Source organism: Drosophila melanogaster, chromosome 3L, assembly GCF_000001215.4.
Source record: "Drosophila melanogaster chromosome 3L".
NCBI classification, from domain to species: domain Eukaryota; kingdom Metazoa; phylum Arthropoda; class Insecta; order Diptera; family Drosophilidae; genus Drosophila; species Drosophila melanogaster.
Genome location: NT_037436.4, coordinates 9,914,527 through 9,935,666, shown reverse-complemented (window position 1 = coordinate 9,935,666; position 21,140 = coordinate 9,914,527). Strand labels below are relative to the sequence as shown.

At 38.2% G+C, this 21,140-nt stretch overlaps 1 protein-coding gene across 4 annotated transcripts in view, besides 1 other annotated feature; it reads right to left on the bottom strand.

The window, feature by feature from the left end:
• Positions 1 to 5,944: part of a mobile genetic element that runs on past the window's edge.
• The window catches only part of bma (black match), a 59,179-nt gene that overhangs the window by 31,632 nt on the left and 6,407 nt on the right, over positions 1 to 21,140 (bottom strand). For 2 of the 4 annotated variants that reach the window (NM_001274740.1, NM_001382076.1), the window contains exons 1-2: positions 8,013 to 8,144; positions 7,367 to 7,420 (exon numbers count right to left, since the gene is read on the bottom strand). The exons of 1 other annotated variant lie outside the window; for it this stretch is intronic. The gene's annotated coding sequence lies outside the window, so the exon portion shown is untranslated. Of the gene's footprint in view, positions 1 to 7,366; positions 7,421 to 8,012; positions 8,145 to 21,140 lie in introns of those variants that run through there. One more of the 4 variants, NM_001104100.2, reaches the window with a different exon arrangement.

Genomic DNA, 21,140 nt, shown 5'->3' with positions numbered 1-21,140 from the left:
GAGCGTATGCAAATATTCACTTTTCCACTTAACCCAGAAATCTTTCTTCATTTTTTGGATAAGTCTCCACCTATCCAAATTTCCGATTTTTTCATCTTCCATTGGTTCGACTATTTCTAAAGGTGGTCTTCCAATTAAAAAATGACCTGGTGTTAAAACTTCTTGTTGGTCCTTCTCACTAACTATAGTGTATAATGGCCTTGAATTTAAGCATGCTTCTATTTGACATAAAAGAGTTGACATTTCTTCGTAAGTCAAAATAGTGTCGCCGATTATACGCTTTAAATGGTATTTCATTGACTTAACTCCAGCTTCCCAAATACCTCCGAAGTGAGGTCCTGCCGGGGGAATAAAATGCCAATCAATCCTGTCCTTTTCAAGCTGCGCTGCAATCGTTATATTTTCTTGTATTGCATTAAATAACTCTTGATCTAATTTTCTTGCAGCTCCTACAAAATTTGTTCCGTTGTCTGAATAGATATTGGAACATTTTCCCCGTCTAGCAATAAATCTTCTGAGTGCTGCTAAAAATGCGTCTGAAGTTAGATCGCTTACCATTTCTAGGTGTATGGCTTTGGTGGCCATGCAAACGAATACAGCAACGTATCCTTTAAATGTTTTTTGGCCACGATTTTTTGAACATTTAACATAATAAGGACCTGCGTAATCTATTCCAGTATTAAGAAACGGGAATGTCATCGTCACTCTATATTTTGGCAAGTTACCCATTATTTGCTGAGCTGTATTTTGTTTATACCTTGCACACGTTACACATTCTCTTAAATACTTTTTCAACGAATTTTTCAACCCGAAAATCCAATACTTTCTTTGGATATAGTTTCGCATTAGGTTTATCCCTCCATGCAATGTTTCCTTATGAGCATTTTTTATTAATAAGCTTGTTAGGTGGCATTTTTCTAAAATGATTGGATGTTTAACATTAAATTCTGCATTGGAATTTTGCAATCTTCCTCCAACTCTTAGAACCCCATCCTTGTCCAAAAATGGATTCAATGACAATATTTTATTATTTGTCTTGATTTCCTTTTTGATTTTAAGGCACTTTATCTCTTGCCTAAACTGGTATTCTTGTTGTTTCTTAATAACAACTGTTTCCGCTATTCTTATCTCCTTTACTGAAATAATTGATGAATAGGCTTTATTTCTTGTTTTCATCTGCACGAATCTATTTATGTATGCTATTATACGTATAAGTTTTTCTATACTGGAATACCTTTCTATTAATTCGTAAATAGGATCATCTATTTTGTCATTTAATACCGTATTTATTAAGACAGGTTCTTCTACAGACTGCTGCCGAGGCCAAAGTTCTTTTGGGTCTGCTAGCCATTTCGGACCTTTCCACCAAAAATCACAGTTGATCAACTGGTTAGAATCCACTCCCCTGGATGCTAAATCTGCTGGATTATCCTCTGACTTAACATGATTCCATTCAGTATTTTTTAATTTCCGAATGTCATCCGTTCTTCTTTTTATAAATTTGATCTTACTTTGACCACTGTTAATCCATGCTAAGGTAATCGTGGAATCACTCCAAGCATAGATCTCCATTATATTGTCAATTGATCCTTTTAGTCTTTGGATTAATTCACTAAGCAGGTGAGCTGCACACAGCTCGAGTTTGGGAATTGTCTTCCTATTTTTTATAGGGTTGACTCTACTTTTGCTAGCTATTATATTAACATGAGGTCCTACTTTAGCATAGACTACTGCAGCATATGCTTTTTCGGAGGCGTCCGCAAATCCGTGAATCTGAATGACTGAAGAACTGTTTGAATTAATCCACCTTGGGATTCGAATATTCTCTAACAATAATAAATTTTCTTTATATTTTTCCCAATAATTTTTATCTTCTATGGATAATTCCTGATCCCATTCACTTTTATTTATCCAAAGTTTTTGAATAAAAAGTTTTCCTGAAACCGTGACTGGTGCCAACCATCCTAACGGATCAAATATTTTTGCTAGCGTTGATAACACAACGCGCTTATTTATATTTTTTGATTCATCATTACAATTTACGCTGAACTTAAATAAATCCTTTTGAGGTTCCCATTTTAGTCCTAAAGTTTTAACACATTCATTTTCGATAATATTGAGAACCTTATTGTCCCCTGTGTCCTCCACAGTGGTTAATATTTTGGAATTGTTGGAAATCCATTTCCTTAAGTTGAATCCAACTTTCTGCAATTCATGGGGAATTAATGTTATTAATTTATTAGCTTCTTCTACCGAATCAGCTCCAGTCATTAGGTCATCCATATAGAAATCATTCCTAATTATTGCACTAATAACTTGGTTTTTACATTTATCTGCAATATCTACCAGAACCCTGGTAGCCAAATATGGTGCAGATGCAGTTCCGTAAGTGACTGTGGTTAATTTATATGTTTTAATTTTTTCTTTTGGAGAATTTCTCCATAAAATATATTGATATTTTTGATCATTATTATCTATTTTAATTTGTCGGTACATCTTTTCAATGTCTGCCGAAACAACAAATTCCCATTTTCTCCATTTAATAATAATGTCAAAAATATCTTTTTGAACTCGTGGCCCAACCCACATTATGTCGTTCAAACTTTTGTTATTCGTAGTTTTTGCTGAAGCATCAAAAACTACTCTCAATTTGGTCGTAAGGCTTGAATCTCTAATCACTGCCTGGTGCGGTAAAAAATATTTGCCTTCATCACTCACTTCAATCATGTGTCCTAAATCCATGTATTCATTCATGAATTTAGTGTAGTCAACCTTAAGTTTTTCATTTCTTTTTAGTTTTTTCTCCAGATTCATGTAACGAGCTATCGCTTGTTTCTTTGAATCTCCTAAGGTGACATCCTCCTTGAATGGAATTGACACAATGTATCGCCCATCTGAATCTTTTTTTGTCGTTTTGATAAATTTATTTTCACAGATTTCAGACTCGATATCATCTTTTTCTTCTTCTTCCACTTCCCAGTAGCGATCTAACTCTTTTATTTCTATTGTTGTGGCTACAATGGTTTCTTTTCCTTTGGATTTTTTACATCCAGAAACTATCCACCCGAAATCAGTTTTTTGCCCAAGGAGACCGTCTATTTTTATAACTCCATTTTGCAGAATGTGAGTATATACGTCTGCTCCAATGATTAAATCAATGCGACCCGGTTTATTAAAATCGGGGTCGGCTAATTTAAAGTTCTTCCATTTTTTCTGATCAACATTAATCGTGTTGACTGGAAGTGCCTTCATAAGTTTTGGGAGAATAATTGCTTCAATTTCTAAATTTTTCGGAGAATTTCTTATCGAAATAACCGCTTTGTGCTTGGAGATGCACGTTCCTGTGGAAGATACTCCACTTATTTCAGTATGAGACCGAAATTTTTTCAATTTTAGAATCTGTGCAGACTCTTCTGAAATAATTGTGCTTTGAGAGCCACTATCAATCAATGCTCTTAATTGTTCAAAGCCTCCATACCTCGACTTTACTTGAATCAAGGCCGTGGCCAACAAGGCTTGACCTGTTGTTCTACACGTATTCACTTTTTCTGGATTATGACCTGCAAAGTGAAGTAACGTGTGGTGAGGTTTACGACAAGTCGAACAAAGCTGCTCGCTTATACATTTTTTACCAAACGGATGCCTCAGACATCTTAGGCAAATCCCATTTTTTCTTACCCAGTCAGACCGTTCTGCTGGATTCATTATTTTAAATTTATGGCATTGAATTAAATAATGCCCTGGTAGTTTGCAATATGCACAATTGTCACTATAATTTTTATTCTTGTTATTATTAATCATTTTCTTTACAGGTTTTACTTCCTGTGAGAATGATGATATAGAATTGAGCCTTTGCTCTAAAAAGTCCATGACATCAGAAAGTGCCTGTATTTCTTTTGTCTTTTTAACATGGCTTTCATATAAATTGAGTGATTCTTTATTGAATTTCCGAAGAATTATGTGAGCGAAAATTGCATCCACATCTTCTGGTAATTGTGCCTTTAATTTTATAATATAAATTGACTCGTTAATCGTGTCAATAAATGTCTTTATTTGCTTATTGGATTCTAAATTTAAATTTGGCATATCCATAAGCCTATTCATATGATCTGAGAATATGTTTCTTTTATTCTCATATCGCTTGGTCAAAAACTCCCAAGTGGCTTCATAATTTTCTCCAGAGCCGAGCAGTAAATGAGTAACCACATTTCTGGCTTCTCCTTTTAATGCTGACTTTAGATAATTAAATTTGAGAGAAGGACTGAGATCCTCTCTCACATGTATGAGCTCTGTAAAGAGTTCATTAAAAAGATCCCATTCTTTGGAATCACCAAAGAAAGTGGGAATCTGTATTTTAGGCAGGGTTGGTAACTCCTCCGCCTTAACAACCGTCGACATTTCAGCTTTATTTATTGTGCCACTGAGTCGACTATTAATGGCTGTAAGAATATTTTGTTTGTCAAATTCAAGTTCGCTAATTTCTTCTTCGAATAGCGAACTCTCAAAATGACTATTCACCTGTTCAATCAGGTTATCTATTTTATGCCATAAAAATTCAATTTTATTTTTCCTTATTTTAAGGAAATCTGGACTACTGTCTATTAGTTTAGACGTATCTTCTAGATATACTCGAAATTGGCCAACATTATTACGAAATGCCTGCTCTACTTTTAAAGCGTTGTTTTGTGCTGCTGCTGTTGCTGCTGTTGTTGCTGCTGTTGCTACTGCTGTTGCTGCTTCTGCTGCTGCTGTTGTTGCTGCTTCTGCTGCTGGTAGAGGCTCCTTTGAATTTGACTTCCTTCTCTTCTTTAAGGCTCCGTCGATGTTTAAAGATGATTTTTTTTTTTTTTTTGGCACGTTTTATTATTTTTGTAGTCCAGTCAGATTTTTTGTTTTTTAGCCATTTATTTCGGCATTTATGCTCTTTTGGCATATACACTGCACTCTATTTATGAGCTGATTTAATGCTATTAGAGCATTTATAAGGCACTGTTTTCAGGCACTTTTTATTTAATTTATGCTCTTATGGCATATACACTGCACTCTATTTATGAGCTGATTTAATGCTATTAGAGCATTTATAAGGCACTGTTTTCAGGCACTTTTTATTTAATTTATGCTCTTATGGCATATACACTGCACTCTATTTATGAGCTGATTTAATGCTATTAGAGCATTTATAAGGCACTTTTGTTATGCACTTTTTAATTTCACAATTGCTGATGTATGGCCTCAAGCACGCCTTACCACAATTTATAATGGTACACAAAGCAACCTTTAGCTATAGACTATAAGGTGCTTGTTTTAAAACATAAAAGATTCTTTTGTATCTTTTTGCTTTTTATATTTATACTCTGTTCCTTACCTTTGGTAGGGGGAAACAAGAGTCACTTATTTTTGCTACCTTTAGCTGCAAGATTAACTTAGCAATGCTTAAAGGAGCTGGCCTTTCTCTGAGTCCCTTACCTTTGGTAGGGGGAAACTGCAGAGTCGATTAAAGGCTCGATTGACCAAATGTAAAATCCCAAAATAAGAAGACTTTACTCGTTGAGTTTTTGTAAGAAACTAATTTTATTTGGAAATATCTTCGGTTTAAATAGGTGACATGAGAATCGCATCTTAAAGTAAATGGCCTACGCAGAGGCCTAAGTAAATAGTCCCCGCCTTATCGAGGTCCCACGCTCGGGCACATCTGCCTATCTTGAGCGGCGAGGACCTTATCTGTGGTCTCCCACTAAGGGACTATTTTAGGAGGCGGGGAACGATCTCAAGTGACTGACTCATGTAGTGTGCACTTAAATTACATGTTTTTGAGCAATGCACCCATGTCGCCTTAGATAACAAAATCCTAAATATAATTTATCGCTCTCGATTCATTTACATAAGATATGAACGGAGCCCAAAATTGTAAGTCTTTAAATATATTCGTGTTCATGTGTGAACAGTAGCTGTCTGTGGCATTAATTTCGCCGCTCAATTATGTGCATAAATGCAGCAAAAAATACACAGCACAAAAAAGGGGAAGGAAAACAAGCAACAAACCAGGCCATCCACACACAAAAACAAGAAAACACAAAACATACAACACAGTGCAGAAAGTTTTTCCCCACCTCAGAGCTCAGTTGACTTAATACTTAATGGCATTTAGGGGGCACTGTGGAAATTATTTTAAATTACAAAGCCAGAACTCAGAGAAAGTCCTTGAAGCTGTCGCTGATGTTGAGTTATTGTCCTTTGTCGGCGGGCAAAAGACATTACACTATTATGTCATTACACGGTTTTTTCTTTTCTTTTCTTTTCTTTTTTTTCAGAAATTCACTTGCTTTGCTAAGTTTAAGTTGCCTGTAGTTATTTAAAATCACTTAAAAATGGCAACATCCAGAAGTTTCGTATTTGCACTCTCCACGCTGCTTTCACTTCTACTTATAACTTTTGATTTGACTTGCTGGCTAAATTTGAAGCCAGAAATTTGCATAAGTTTGAAGTGAAATTTTACGCAGAAAAAAACGGAAGAAAAATCAACTACTAACGGCCAGTTCTCGAGTGGCTAAAGTTGATGCAGAAACTATTGCATTGAGATGGAAAATTGCAGAGGGGTGTCTGCTGCGATTGGATCCAATTTCACGCAAATTGTTTTCCTTTTGTTAAATGTATAGAACTGAATAATAATAGTCGAGTCTTTGCGATGACCTAAATTTACTTGAAGGGCACTTGAAGCTATGTTCAAAAATAAAGGTCATTAGTTGGTCTAAATGGTAAGTAGATCAGGTAAGTAGATCAGGCCACAATTCTGTTTGGTAAAATAAATAAGGATGCTCGTTAAAAGTCGGGATTTCCCTCTCAACTAAACTGTTATTTTTTTGGGCCATTTTCATATCTAGTAAAACATTTTCAATTGCTTAAATATACATTATTATTTCATTATATATTTGCATACTGCTAGTACAAAGAAATCAAAGCTAATCAAATCCATTTAATATGGTTTGCAAAAGGTAACTACTTTTAAACTTCATAATCAAAAATATTTCGCACACACAAGGTCAATTAAATTTGCCCTTCACACATTATTAAGATTTTCCATCAGACATATGTCAGTGCGAGCATCATATTTACTCGAAATTCCTCAAATAATCACAATTTAATTAGTTGCGAACATTTTTATGGCACACATCACTTCACTCGTATCCTGCGAGTACTTTTTAATTAGTTGCGTTTATGGTTGCGACTTTAATGCATTTTGGCAACTGAAAATCAAAGGACAAAGTCGAAATAACCAGTGAAAGCTCTTGGAAAGTTCAAAACATTTTGAATGTGGTTTTCGGGGTTTTTCAACCAGTTTTCCCCTGAATGCGAGTTGTTCACTCACCTGAAATGACCAGGTATGCCGCACGGATCACAATGCAAAACCAAGACCGCCGAGCTGTGGCAAATAAAAAATACATTTTCACTTTTATGACTGCCATATAAAGAGGAGGGACTTAAAGTATCTTTTCCAGTGCGAAATTCAACTGTGCAAAAATCGGAGAAATGATTCGAAAAGTCGAAATTAACACCACTGTTCTTGTCTGTTAAACATAAGAGAAAAAATAATAAATATTTTTACCGATTGCTTATAATGGAATACGATTAAATTCAACTTTAAACTGGTTTACAGGCACGTTGCTCAAAGAAGCAAAAAGTTTCTGCAGAAAATTCAACTTGAAATTATTTTTTTTTTTTGGTTTACCACTGCCTGGGAAAAATTCGTAAAATCGCAAGGAAAACTCGCGAAATCAATTCAACGTTTTTTTAGCACTTGGTAATCGCCCAACGGAAAATGAACGGCACACTCAACGGTTAACGGCTAACGGTTATGCGATTCTAAAAGCGAGTGCTGAACGTTGAACATTTGGTACAAAGAAAAAACGGTAGCGCCGACGACACTTTCACATTAATTAAACGCGTTTATATGCAGCACGCACACATACACACACACAATACAGGTGTACACCAACAGGATGCGAGTGCTTTACCTGATTACGCGCGTGTGTGTAAGTATATGTATATGCGCTGACCGTTGCGTATCCGCACCGTTGGTTCTTAGAATTCGCTGTATGTGTGTACGTGTGTCCTCTAGAATTTCACTGCCACACGTTCGCACGCCGTAAAGTCCCCAAACAGACTGAATCTGCGACTCTGCCGGAAAGTCGAATGCTCCGTGCCGCGAAGCAACAGCTCGAAAAAGTCCCAATCAAACCCAAGAAAAATGACCCAAACTGTTGCGCAAAATTGGGGAAATGCCCCTCAAGTGTGAACTAAATAGGATATGTGAAACGCGCTTGCGCGAATCAGGGGAAAATCTGTACTAAAACAGCTGAGAAGCAACAGTTTGTTGTCGGTGGGGCCAGCGGGGCTGGGTGGGGAAGTGGGTGATGGACGCTCCGCCGGTTGCCAGAAGTGGGTCTCTCAGTCAATGTCACACTCGCAAAGGCTTCTTTTGCGGGTATGTAAATGTGCGTTGGGCGCCACTTTCTTTGCAGCTGATTTGTGACTCGCCTCAAAAGAAGAGTAATGGAAAACTGGCAATTACCCGGTCGGAATTTTTTGGTGTGGAAGACGTCTAATGCAATTAGTATGCTCACCGAGAACATTGACGCCAATTTATTTGCCCATTAAACATCGAACAGGTGGACCAAACCTATTTTCACCTGGCCAGACAGCGTCGCGCACGTGACGCAAATATATCTGCTGTATTTAATTAGTTCGTAATTTTTATGCCACACATGAACTGTGCTCAGGTTATGTCCTTCTGCCACCTGGCCACGTTATCCCGACGCCAAAGTTTGCCTTTATTGTTCACCATCCGCCGTGAGCGGCATTAGTCAGCACTGATTACCGTCTGCCCTTTGATTTCGATGACAATGCGTCGGCTATAAATACGCGATCAATGGGTAACTGAAAATCGATACACCTGAATAGCATGCTATTTCAATTTTCTTATAAAATTCATTTTCAATTCCACTCTATGAGAGAATATCTGGGTTATTTAGAAATATGGACTTTAAAAAAAATGTTATCTGAAAGTTTATGCCGTTTTGACGAATTTTCTAAGAAAATCTATGCCTGTATAATAATAGAAGTTGATTACTTTGATAAGGTTACAGCTGAAATAATATTCCACAAATCTATTGTAAATGGCAAATTAAATCAAATGTTTTGTCCTAATTTTCTAGGAATCATATCAATATTTCAAACTTATTTATTTGAATATTAGCAATAAAGTTGCTATTTGCATAGTACTTTCCAAGAATTTATACCCACCAAAACAAGAAAGGTCAAGTACAAGGACATTCCATTCTAATCAGTAATTCAATCAATGCATTTAGTTTCGTTTGTATTAAGTTTTCGTGTTGTCTGGAGCTTTTTGAGTGATTTGACCTCGAAGTTATGGTTTTATAACCTTGCAAAAGGTCGCCATAATCGAGACTAAAAATTGAGCGGGCTATTAAAAAATATTTGTTCAATTAGCAAACTATTCGTAGATGCACCGAAACGAATGACAAGGCTAAGTGCAAAGGTCAGTGCAAAAGAGCCAGACGAGTTGAGAAAATCACTTGCCCTTGCCCTCATGCATGTTCCTCCATCCCTCTGACTACATCTTTGCTGCAGTTTATTTCGCTTCTTTATAAATAACGCCAGAAAAGTATGCTGCATAAAATGTGAGAGCTTTTGGGGTTGGAAAATTGTGAGCGTGTGGGTGGCAAGCATTGAGGCCATACTACACATGTTTTCCCACTCCACTCCCCCCCCCTCTGTTTACGTTCTATGTTTTTCCTAGTCTGTTTGCTTTGCCTCACATGCACGCACAGTCGGCCAAAGCAACATTTGTTTACTCACGGTGTCAATGCCAAAGAATCTGCGATATGCACAGTCGAATAAATGGATACATTTTCAGTTTCAGCCCAGATTGTGATTGCAAATCGCGTTGGTTAATGGACCGCATGCGATGGAATCAACATCATGGTAATGAAACAACCTTGCTATCCAAAAATATCGCATTCATAGTTACGGGCATTTTCAGTTCAAGTGGTCAGTTGAGCTTTAAATTTGCGGCTTTAGCCATGCATTGATGTGAATATTGATGGCCAACTGCCCACACGAAAAAAAAGTATATTTTAAATAAGCAAAATACGGAAATCAAAACTGAAATGTCGACAACCACAAGGCAAAACGAACAACACATCATATCCGGTTTCGTTCTGCCCATAAAAACAAGTCGAGCCTGAAATATTTCAATAATATTTTGTCTGTGTCTGCCACGCCAGTTCGCTATTCCGAAAATTGTAATTGTAATCCTAGGAATCCAAAAAAATTCATGACAGCATGTTTTTTCATTTTCACAAAAATATCCATGTTTATTTAAAAGTCACTTGTTTTTCGAATGACTGGGCAATTTTACACATTTACGCAAGTGTCTGTTATTGGAAACAGTTGTTTGGGAGCCAAATAGTGAGTTTACTTTTGTATCTAAAGCCAAAGTAGTTCTTTTAGCTATAACATTAACTGTAAGGAAAAGTACAAATAAAAGGTTTAGCTCAGCCTTTACCTTTTACTGATGGCCTATTTGTTAAAACATGTCAGCAACAATGCATTTATAGCTTAATCTATATATAATTAATATAAGCCATAGTTCAGACATTGTCACTAATTATCGATGTTACCTGGACGGCAGTCCACAATAATATGGTTTAATTTTCTGACCTGGCTTAAATGTGGAGTAAACACCACTAACCAGAACTGGCCGGAGGTGCATACACTGCTTTGTTGGCTAAACAATTTGAAAATTTAAGTTAATTTCTACGCTCCTACGCAGTGGCTTAATTGACCGAACGTCGGTCGCACATTTGTGGCGACAGACAATTAGGTTTTGGACATGTTTTCGAATACAACAACCGGGGCAACCACAGAAGGCAACAACGTATGACTATGGCCTAATAACAATCAGCAGGATGCTTGGTTATCTAGTTGGAAGGCTGGTTAACTGGCTGGCTTGGTTGGATGGCAGCAACAACACTTTAGACCGGCCTACACGGACCCGTCTAATACAAACATGAAAGTTAATTATACCGAAAGTAGACTGACATGAATTTATATGGTCTAATAATATGCCACTAGCTGGAAGGCAAAAGGCAACTTCTACGGCAACGGCATTCATCCCCATTGCGGGTTTACGCTTCGCTTAATGGCAAACAATAATTAAAAGTGACAAGTAAATTAGTTTCAGCCGTCAACTGATTGCGATGAGAATGCCGGCGAAGTTGTTTCGCTAATTTTTTATTAGCCACAGCGATCTGACGGAAACCGATAGGGCTTAGAAGAGTTTCCGGTTTTTGGCCGCGAGAAATTTGCACCTGCTCGTGCTGCAGGAGCTTTTGTTTTCACCATTCGCTTTCAGCGATGTTTTATTCATGCGACTATTAACTGATTTTATCACGCTACAAATATGCACTACAGGGCGTATGCATAATAAATTCCAGACACCGTTTCCAGGCATTGTTACCGCTACCGCTTTTACCGCTTTTACCGCTTTTACTGCAACAGCAGCTGCTTTCCTCGCAGGACGAATCTGTGCGCCGTTTTGCGGCAATCTTCGACGCATTTTTATATGCCCACGCTGTTTTATGACCTTGTTTATCCTTGTCACATGGCCCAAAGTCTTTAAGCACCGACCACAACTTTGATGAACTCGTAAAAAGGAATAACGAATAAGTGGACATGAATTAGTGGCAAGAGTCGAATTAAAGTTACCCAGTAATTGATGGGATCAATTGCCAGTTCATTCATAAAGATCAATGGAATGATTTGTTTAAATTAATTACTGGTATGTTATTTACACAACATAAAGTCCATCAAATATTGATTTAGAAATAAAACAAACAGTAGTTACCGTAAGATCTATAAAATCCAACGATTATTATTTGAAAAAAAAGACCCCGCCGAAAGTAGGCGAATTTGTGCTTCCATCTAAAAAAAAAAGAGGAGTCTGTTTGTGATGCCTCTTCATGAATGAGTGAATAAATTCCAAAATGGTTGTCAAAAAAGCGTCACAGAGAAATTAATGATGACTTTTATACGCCAGTAATTCATGGCATTTTCATAATACACCAACCCACACACATGGGATACCTTTTAATTTGATTTATAAAAAAAAAGGAAAAATGTGAAAAATATTTATATATGTGAACGCACGAAGGAAGAGAATGCCAAAAAGGGAGAGGCACAAAAAACAGGGAAAATACCCAAATTATATAAACATATTTGTCGGTGAGTGTGTGCGCTTATTCTTGTGACTTGGCGACTTTTTAAAAAGCTTTTTTATGCTCGTTTGCATACACTCTGATTTTGATAGCATTCAAAGTCAGTTTAACAGTCGTCATGCGATTTATAACGCATAATAAGACAATCAGACGCAAAAAAAAATGGAGAAATGCGACCACGTGCAAAGAAAACCCGCAAATAAATACTATACATATAAATTTGTGGCTTCAGTTCCTCTAAGGCGATAAAGCAAATTGACAATTTCCCCGACCGGCGACCGCTCTCGGATTTTCCCGGCCAGCTTGTCAGCTTCTTACGGCGGTCAGCAAAGTTGTCAAAGTATTTGCGGCACAAAAGTTTCGCTTTCGCTCTTATTTTAAAACTAAAAACCAAACTAAACACGAACCTGGAGCTCAGCAAATAAGGCTAGAATTCTATTGAATGGTTGTTGGGCTGGGTGGGTCAAAGGTGAAGTCGGGAAATTGTAAAAGTTTTGTCTGGGCGTTAAAATCCTTTCTGAGAAATGCCATATTATTGTAGGGTTCTGATTTGCATACGTATTTTTTTCTTAGTTTTTTTTCTTAGCTTGACTGAGAAGTAAGAAAAACTGCATAGCCATATATTAATGTAAATAAGATGAAAATCAAACAAAGATAATCATTTAATTTTTCTAAGCCCAATCTCATTTAATTCAAACTTAAAATCAAGACAGCAACTAAATCGACCTTGATCTTAAAAGGATTTGCGGTTGTTCTACAATTTAATCGAAGCCCAGCTCAATCAATATATATAAAGCCACTTAGCCTGATTACTTTAACAACTTTTGTTTTCGCAAAAGGACTTAAAAAAGGAGTGAAGAGGTACCCTATTTTTTTTGTTACTTTACCTTACCTTACCTTACCTTACCAATCAATGCCAAATTGAAAATTCAATTTTCGTTAATCGGCTTAAGCTAACCTTATGGCGTACCTCTCCGGTATCATAATTTTAACTTTTTTCCGCCGCCACGACCAAATGAAAATATCTACATACGTAGTATGTAGTACGTTGGAGTTCGTATGTGGCTCTGTCGAAACTTTTGGTTGCCATGACGAGGTTTTTGTGGTTCTCGTTGTCGTTGGATGCAGCTGCAAAAATGTTCAGCCGGCTGTGCAGCAAACCAAACCAAACACCAGCATATTTTATTGAGTTTTCGCTTGTTTTTCCTACCTTCAACCCACCCACAATCAACCTCATGTCTGTGAAAAATATGGCCAAGTTTTTTTTACGGAACAGACTGAGAAACCACCAGCCGCTGGCAATTGAGTTTGGGGTGAGATGGGTAAAATGTTAGTGCTGACTTTCATTTTGGAAGTCTCCTGCTCTCACGATGACCCACAAAATTGTCTAACACATTTTTTTTTAAACTGAATGCCAAACAACATTTTCCTGTACTCATTTCAAAACTATTTATGTGGCTTTAGGTCACATAGATTAGAGAGGAGGTTAATTAATAAATTTATTTTTCTCGAAAAAAAATTCTTAGAATTCTTTTATGACTTTATCAACCCATTCTCCCATTCTTTGTCATTTTGTAATATTAATTAAAAAATGTTTGTCTTCAATACACCTACCGAAAACGACGATATAAAAAGCACAAGCAGTAAAGGAAAATTGCCACAAATTTCATTTCGCTTTAGTCCAAAAATGCAGACAACGAATTCAATTTAATATTGAAGAGCCTTGAAATTCATCTGAAGACCTAAGATATTGAAGGTCTGAAGGTAGTCTGAACTTTTAATTAGTTCACTGGCTGAACAACAGACCGGAAATTAAGCCAGCGAACATGTGTGTGTCATGTTTTACCAGGCTCTCTCTCTCTCTCTCTTTCTCTCTCTCACTCCACACACTTCCACATCCACTCACGGCTGGGCTAACCCAAAACCCAAGCTCAACTCGAATACCGCCATCCAACCAAACAACCGAACAGCCAGCCAGCCAGTAACCATCCAACGATGTCCTTTTCATGCAGGAAACACTTTAATAAAGGACTGGATGGCCGGAGCGGCGGGTGCAAAAATGCCTAGCGCCAGGACCTCGAGTCCACGGCTCAAAAAGGAGCTCTCCTCATTTGGATGAGTGCATGTGGGGCGTGGTCGTGGTCCTGGCCATGTGCAGAGCCGCGTAAGTGCCACGCCCATGGAGATATGTGAACCGACCATTAATTAGCCTTTGTTTTAAAGCACAGCACTAAAATTGAAATGCATTTTTCACGTCACATTTCTGCTGCCGCTACTACAGCTACTGCTGCTTCCCCTCGAGGGGCCAAATTGATGTTTATCCGCTGCGAAATGCATAAAAGCGTGCGGAGTGCATGCAAATGCAGTTGCATCCAGAATGCACTTGTAACTGCGGCAGCAAACAAGCAGGTAACTCGATTCACTCGACATCGCTATGCGGTGTTATGCGATACGGGTATTTTTTCTTTCTTCATCACTGCAATTTGCAGGATTAAGTGAAAAAACGTGGATGCAACATGCAAAACACAATCAATCTTCACTTACTACAATAAAAGTTTAACTCTTTTGGTTGGAAAAAAACCAGTGGAAGCTATGTGTCCCTTAAATATTTAAAAGTAGAGTTCCTACTGACTAAAATTATTAAGCAATTTTATTTTTCAGGAAAATAGTATATTTTGCAACTTTGTAAAGAGGAACTTTTAGTTTAAATACAAATTTTCTGTAGCATAGAGTTTTCTAAATGTTTTTTCAATTATCACCTAATTTGTGTTGCCTAAAGCAATCTTGCGGCAAAGAAAGTTTCACGAAGACAACTTGAACTTTATGTTTATTTAGAAACTACCCAGTTTACTCACAAATGCATTCAAGTCAGTTGAGTGAATGGAGTGCGGCTGTCACCTGAGTGCGATGCAACCGAATACAACCTGCAATTCCCAGGTGCATCCACTATAAGAGCAATAACAACAATATGCATATTTCATGGCTGGCAACTGGGACAAAAACGAAAAAGCATGGGGAGAAAGGTAAATAAGGTGGAGAAAGTAGAAAAAGTAGAGCGAAATTGAGTGCAACAAAACGGCGGACGGAAGAAGCGTAATCGCAGTTTGAGCTGCACTCGAGCAACATTTTTTGGGTTCTTTCGGCCACGTCGTTGGTATCGTTAGTTTCGCACTTGGCTGTCGGCCACATGGGGTTCCTGTTGCCCCAGTATCCTGCCGAATGTCCTGTACTGTGCGTCCTTCTCTGCAGACACAGACATAGAAACATACATGTATATGTAAAGAAACGAGGTGTGGGCGTGCAGCCAGCAAATGCATTATCTACAAACTTGCAACGAGCATTGGAGCTTCGCGGAGGCGGTAGTAAAAACTTCACTGCGCAATATGCGGAGTATCAGCCAGTAGCTTTTTCCCGCCCACAAAATCCGGCACATGCCTTTCATTTTGCTTTTCGCCCAGCTACAACTATATTCGCACCTATATATATATTTTTTTTTGTTTTTTTTTTTTTTTGTTTTTTGCTCCACCCACGTTGATTCTAATTAGACTCACGCACGTCGTCTTTTCGAGTCTTTTATCCTGCGGGTTAACTCGATTTCCGGTTGGATGCGCTTTTGTTTGTGTCGGTGACCGGAAATTAGTTTCGTATATTCATTGCCTCTTGTTCACGCCATTATTTGTATGATAGGGGTTTTTCATTTGCTGCGAGATATCTTATTTGATTTGGTACGCTAGCTTTGAGTATTTACCCCCACAGTAGTTGGACTAGAAATCTGTTTACTCTAGTTGCAATCAATTTCATCACAGAGGGAAAATGATAGCGAAACGGGTTAACAAATCAATGTTTATCTCAGCAAATTTTGTTCAAACAGCAAATCAAAGAATAACACATTTCCCCTCAAAATGTTGTTAGTAAATAGTATTCAAAATAATTATGTGTATGCACATTTAAATGAAAAGGAATTATTAACAGCAATTAGTTAGTTTTTTTTTCTGTGTGTTTGATGAAAACCCCACAAATCGAAGCCACTTTTGGCCAACTGAGATGTGACCAATGGCCGGAAAGATTGCTCATATTTCACTGGCCAGCAGTGCAGCACTCAAGGTAATGAAAATCACACAGAAGCCGAAAAGTTGAGGAACTCAGTTTGCATCTGGTATTCGCTTACATGCGTAGCCCAAAATATTTACCCAAAAAGTCAACATGCATTTTAATTGGAGTGTTGCTACTCAGGTTGCAACTGGAGCCAAGTCAAGACTCTTGATATTTTCTCATTTGAAAGTCGAGCACACAAAACCATCGAGAGTGTGTCAAAAATTTGCAGCATTGGCATTTCAAATTCTTCTCGAGTTGGAATAACTCTATACTCTACACCCGAGCAATGGCAATTTGCGTCAAACCTCAACCACACGACGAGTTAGGGAGATGAAAAGGAATCGGTACGGATTTCACATTAGCCCCATGACATCTCTCAATGCGGCACTCATAGTGTGAGTCTCACACACAGCACAGCACAGCACAGGCAAACAACAATGTGGGAGGCCACGTAAATGGAGGACCGAGATTTGGTTTTGGCTTGTTAAAGTAGAAATAACAATTCCTAGAATTACAATAAAAGCGGCAACAGCAACAGGCTAAGTATAGGCATTACCCTTTGGATGGCTGTCCTTCGCCACGTTTGACTTGCTTCCACTTGAGGCACTTTAAGTCCCAGTCTCAGTTCCAGTTCAAGTTCGAGTTCGAGTTCCCTAGTTTCAGTTTCCATTCCCATTCCCTTCATCGGGGGTTTTTGGTTTTAGGTCCTTTAAGACCCGTGTCGTGTGGCGTCCGTATCGTGTCCCTGCCTCACACCACCTCTAATACAACGAGATTAAATGTCCTGTCGCAGCGGGCTTAGGCATTAAGCCCGGGTCGATTCGCCTCCTTGTGGCACTGCCTCCATTTTGGCGGAGATGTTGTTGCCGTGCTGGAGTGCTGCTGTGTTTGTACACGATTTTGGTGGAAATTACAGGATGGTGAGTGTAAAAGGCACTGGTTTAAAAATTACGGTATAAAAGAGATTGAAATTTTGTGGAATATATTTAAAATACGAACAATATTTCCACAATACAGCAAAAGTTCAACAATACACTCCAACAATACCCTGACTTTATTACTGCAGAGCTAAATTTTAACCAACGACACACCACCACCATTGTACCAACAATACCTTAACAATACACCTACTATACTGTAATATTTCACCAACAATAACATTACTTTGCACCAACAATATCTCAACAACACTCCAACAATACCCCAACAGTTCGCAGTGTAATTTTATCTGTGCGATTCAAAGTAAACGATTCTTCTTGGTAGCTGTTCTATTGCTGCTTATTGTTGTGGCAGCAAACTCACTCGCTCACTTCCTTGCCAAAGCACTGCCCACAAACAACAATCGCGTCGAGTGTTGACGTCTGCACTTATTACCCCAACCCATGGGCCAAAATAAAACCCTTACCGCCGTCAGTCTGCTTGGCTTTTGTGACCAGATGTCAAGAGGGCTTACCCCGCTCGTTGTCCATCTTTTATGTGTTTGTCTCTATATGCAATTCAATTTACTTTTCTGCCGTTCATATTTGCAAAGCAATACACTTGGCGAAAATACGATGGAGTTAATGGGTAAGTCTAATAACATTGATCAGGTTTTTAACACCCTATTAAGAAGGCTCAAACCTTTTATAACATAAATAGGATATTCCACACTTTGTCCTGATAAAAATTCCCGTCAAAATAACATATTTTACTGACACATCAGCACTTATGACTCTTATATATTTTTTTAAGTATTTTTCTCAGTTTGCCGGCTGTCAGCAGATCCTAAGTCTTTTTAAATTCAGCTAAAGTCCCAGGAACGCCCGAGGTGCTAAGGTTACATAATTAAATTGCAGCCCCGCTCGGCAATTAATTAAATGCCTCATTTATTAACGCTTTGTTAGGCAATATTTTCACAAATGACTACAAAAACAAAAGAAAGAAAGTACGGAAAATTAAAGCAAAGACAACAACGCAGGACTGCCATAAAAGCCACCACCAAAATACACAGACAGCGGCATATAAACTTACGCATTACGCATACGCCGCGTGGTGGTCGGGCACTGATTTATTTTTAACCTCAAAGCGTCATTCACAATAAAGATATTTTACGTTTATGACCCACAAAAATGGAAACTTTTACGTTGGCAGGCGAGCATCGCAACGGCGACGCGGCAACATGGCGTATGCGCAACAATTTGCAAAGGGGCGTTCACTTGTTGCGGTTGACCGGGCTTAAACTCTAGGGCCACACAGACAACACCCATCCGATCCCAATCGAAAAAGACCACCTGCCATCGCGCCAATTGACACGCCCGCCCACCTAATCGGAGCTATTTCTTTGGGCCGTAATTTAATATGCGGTCGCAACTTTAATATTCTCGACACGTCGCCTTTTCGGGGTCTCCCCTGTTTATCCAGCAGATATACACACATACACATTTTATAAAATAACAACAGAAGAGGCAAAAACAATTCTTTAAAGTTCCAATTCATTTGATTTGGCCGCTCGGCTGGCTTATGCAAACTGGCGGCAGCCACTCGAGCAGCCAAAGCCTTTCAATGAACGCGTCAACAATTTACATTGCCATTGCCCTCTCGATTTGTATGCACACACACACACACACACACACACACAAATACAAACACACAATTCACACCACTCGCCATCATTCCATCTAAGGATCTGAGGGAGTCCTTTTCTTCGTGTATCCCCTATATATGTATGTAAGTATGTCGTACAATGGAAGGCGGACAATGAAGGGAAATCGAAATTACACTGACTGAAAGGTTGTCACAATGCCCGATTGGGCCATAAAATAAATATAAAATTGATTTTAGTAGCTACAGCTTGGGTTGTTGTGGTTTTAAATTTAACAATTTTATTGTAATGGTGTCTTGAATTTGGTTAACCAATGTGGCAAACTTTCATTGTTATTAGTTGTAAGAGGCCAGAAAATGTAGAAATATTTGAAATGAATATACAAACCACATAAGTATGTAAAAATATGCAGGTAAAAAGCCTCTTTAAAATGTATGTTAAGGGCTGAGGAAAGGATTCTTTGTAACCTTTAGTTGATTAATTTATTTTTAAAAGTTAATTCATAAAAAATTTATATCTATTAAATTGGTTTTTAAAATGCTCCCCTGCTCAACTAACCCAGAAATTCTTTTTATCCCAAACCAATGTGCAATTGCTGTGCGCCTTACTTCCTTTCGCTCGCTTACTTTGCTCCCCTTTTTTTTAAAGCTCCTGCCTGACGCAATCAATCAACGCGTCAAGGGTCTGCTGAAGAGCTTCCCCCGGCCCAGGGATCCAGTGCCAGTGAAACTGTTGGAACCCGGCTCCGGATCCGGATCCGGATCCCGTCCAGCAGCATTTGCTTTGTTCTCCTGCACCTTTCCCGCACGAAGACCCCTACACACACACACACAGTACACCGCACAGACAGTAAATGCAAAGCAAAGGTGTTCGGCCCTCTCGTTACGTAGCCGTCAAGTGGGCCACAGGACAATGGTTCAGAGTTCACACTGCGATGAAGCCGAGTCGTGTCGAAGGGCAAGGGTTTCTGGCACCGGCGACCTGCATAATATTACGACAAATGTTCAAAACTTTTTCAATAAGCAACAACTTTTGCTTTTGCATCATATACATCGTAATACATAAGTACAGATGTGCCCAAAGCAATAGTGTTGATAATCAATAACCTTGTTGATAAATTAGCTATTCAATTCAATTATTAACACTTTGAACTTCCCTTCAATGCCATCAAATATTAACTAAAGTATTATATACTTTCCTTCATTATCAGCTTTGAAAACATGTATATTATAATCATAGGACAACATAAATTTGTACCCATATTTTTTTCGTATATTAAAGAACGCAAAAATTTGCATAGTTGTCCGTGGCGAACGGAACTGAATTTAAAAAAATTCATAGTCCATTCGGATGGTGGTTTTATAAAGGGGGCAACATAAATATATAATCTGTTAGCACACTGTCTGTATGAATATGATGAATCTAATTTGCACACCATTTAGGCCAGCATTCGTGCGCATTCGGAATACAAAAAAAAAATATTGTATGTACATATACTTGCACCGGAAATGGCGGCACATCTGCAGGGGTGTCAATCAAAATGGCGCTGACTGCCAGCGGATATACTATACTATATATAGACCCCCCCTCCCCTGCTTTCCGTCTGTCAGTTTGTATCTTTGTCACACTCGAACTGTCGGCAGTGCAACTAAAATGATTTGTCAACGCTGTGCTGTAAAAAGCCATATTCTTTGTTCAAAACGTCCACTGTTGATTATCCTTTAAAAATAAGTGAAAATGCGAAAAATTTTAGAAAATTGGTGCGCGAAATGAAAATTAAAAAGTTTTACCTAATTAGGTATTTCGTTAATGTAACATGAAATGAGAACTTTTGCAAAAGTTCTAAAGGTGGGAATAAAAAGTTTGCCAAATTCCGACAACTATTTTAAAAGGCTTTTAAAAGTTAAAAATTGACTACTCTTTTTACTGTATTTTTTTAAAGCTATCTATCTGCCAGTTATTAAACTCATAAATCGATCTGCAAAAGCAATTTCGAGCTGCGCTGAAACAATGCCACATATTTATGCATGCCAACGTTGGCAATTAAGGGTATTTACCGGAATCTTATTTGCCTTAATTGTGGGAAAAGCGGAGCTTTAATCCACCGATGGGCTGTGATTTCGTTCGTCATCTGGCTGGTAATTGCAATTGATGGGCCATGGAATGGC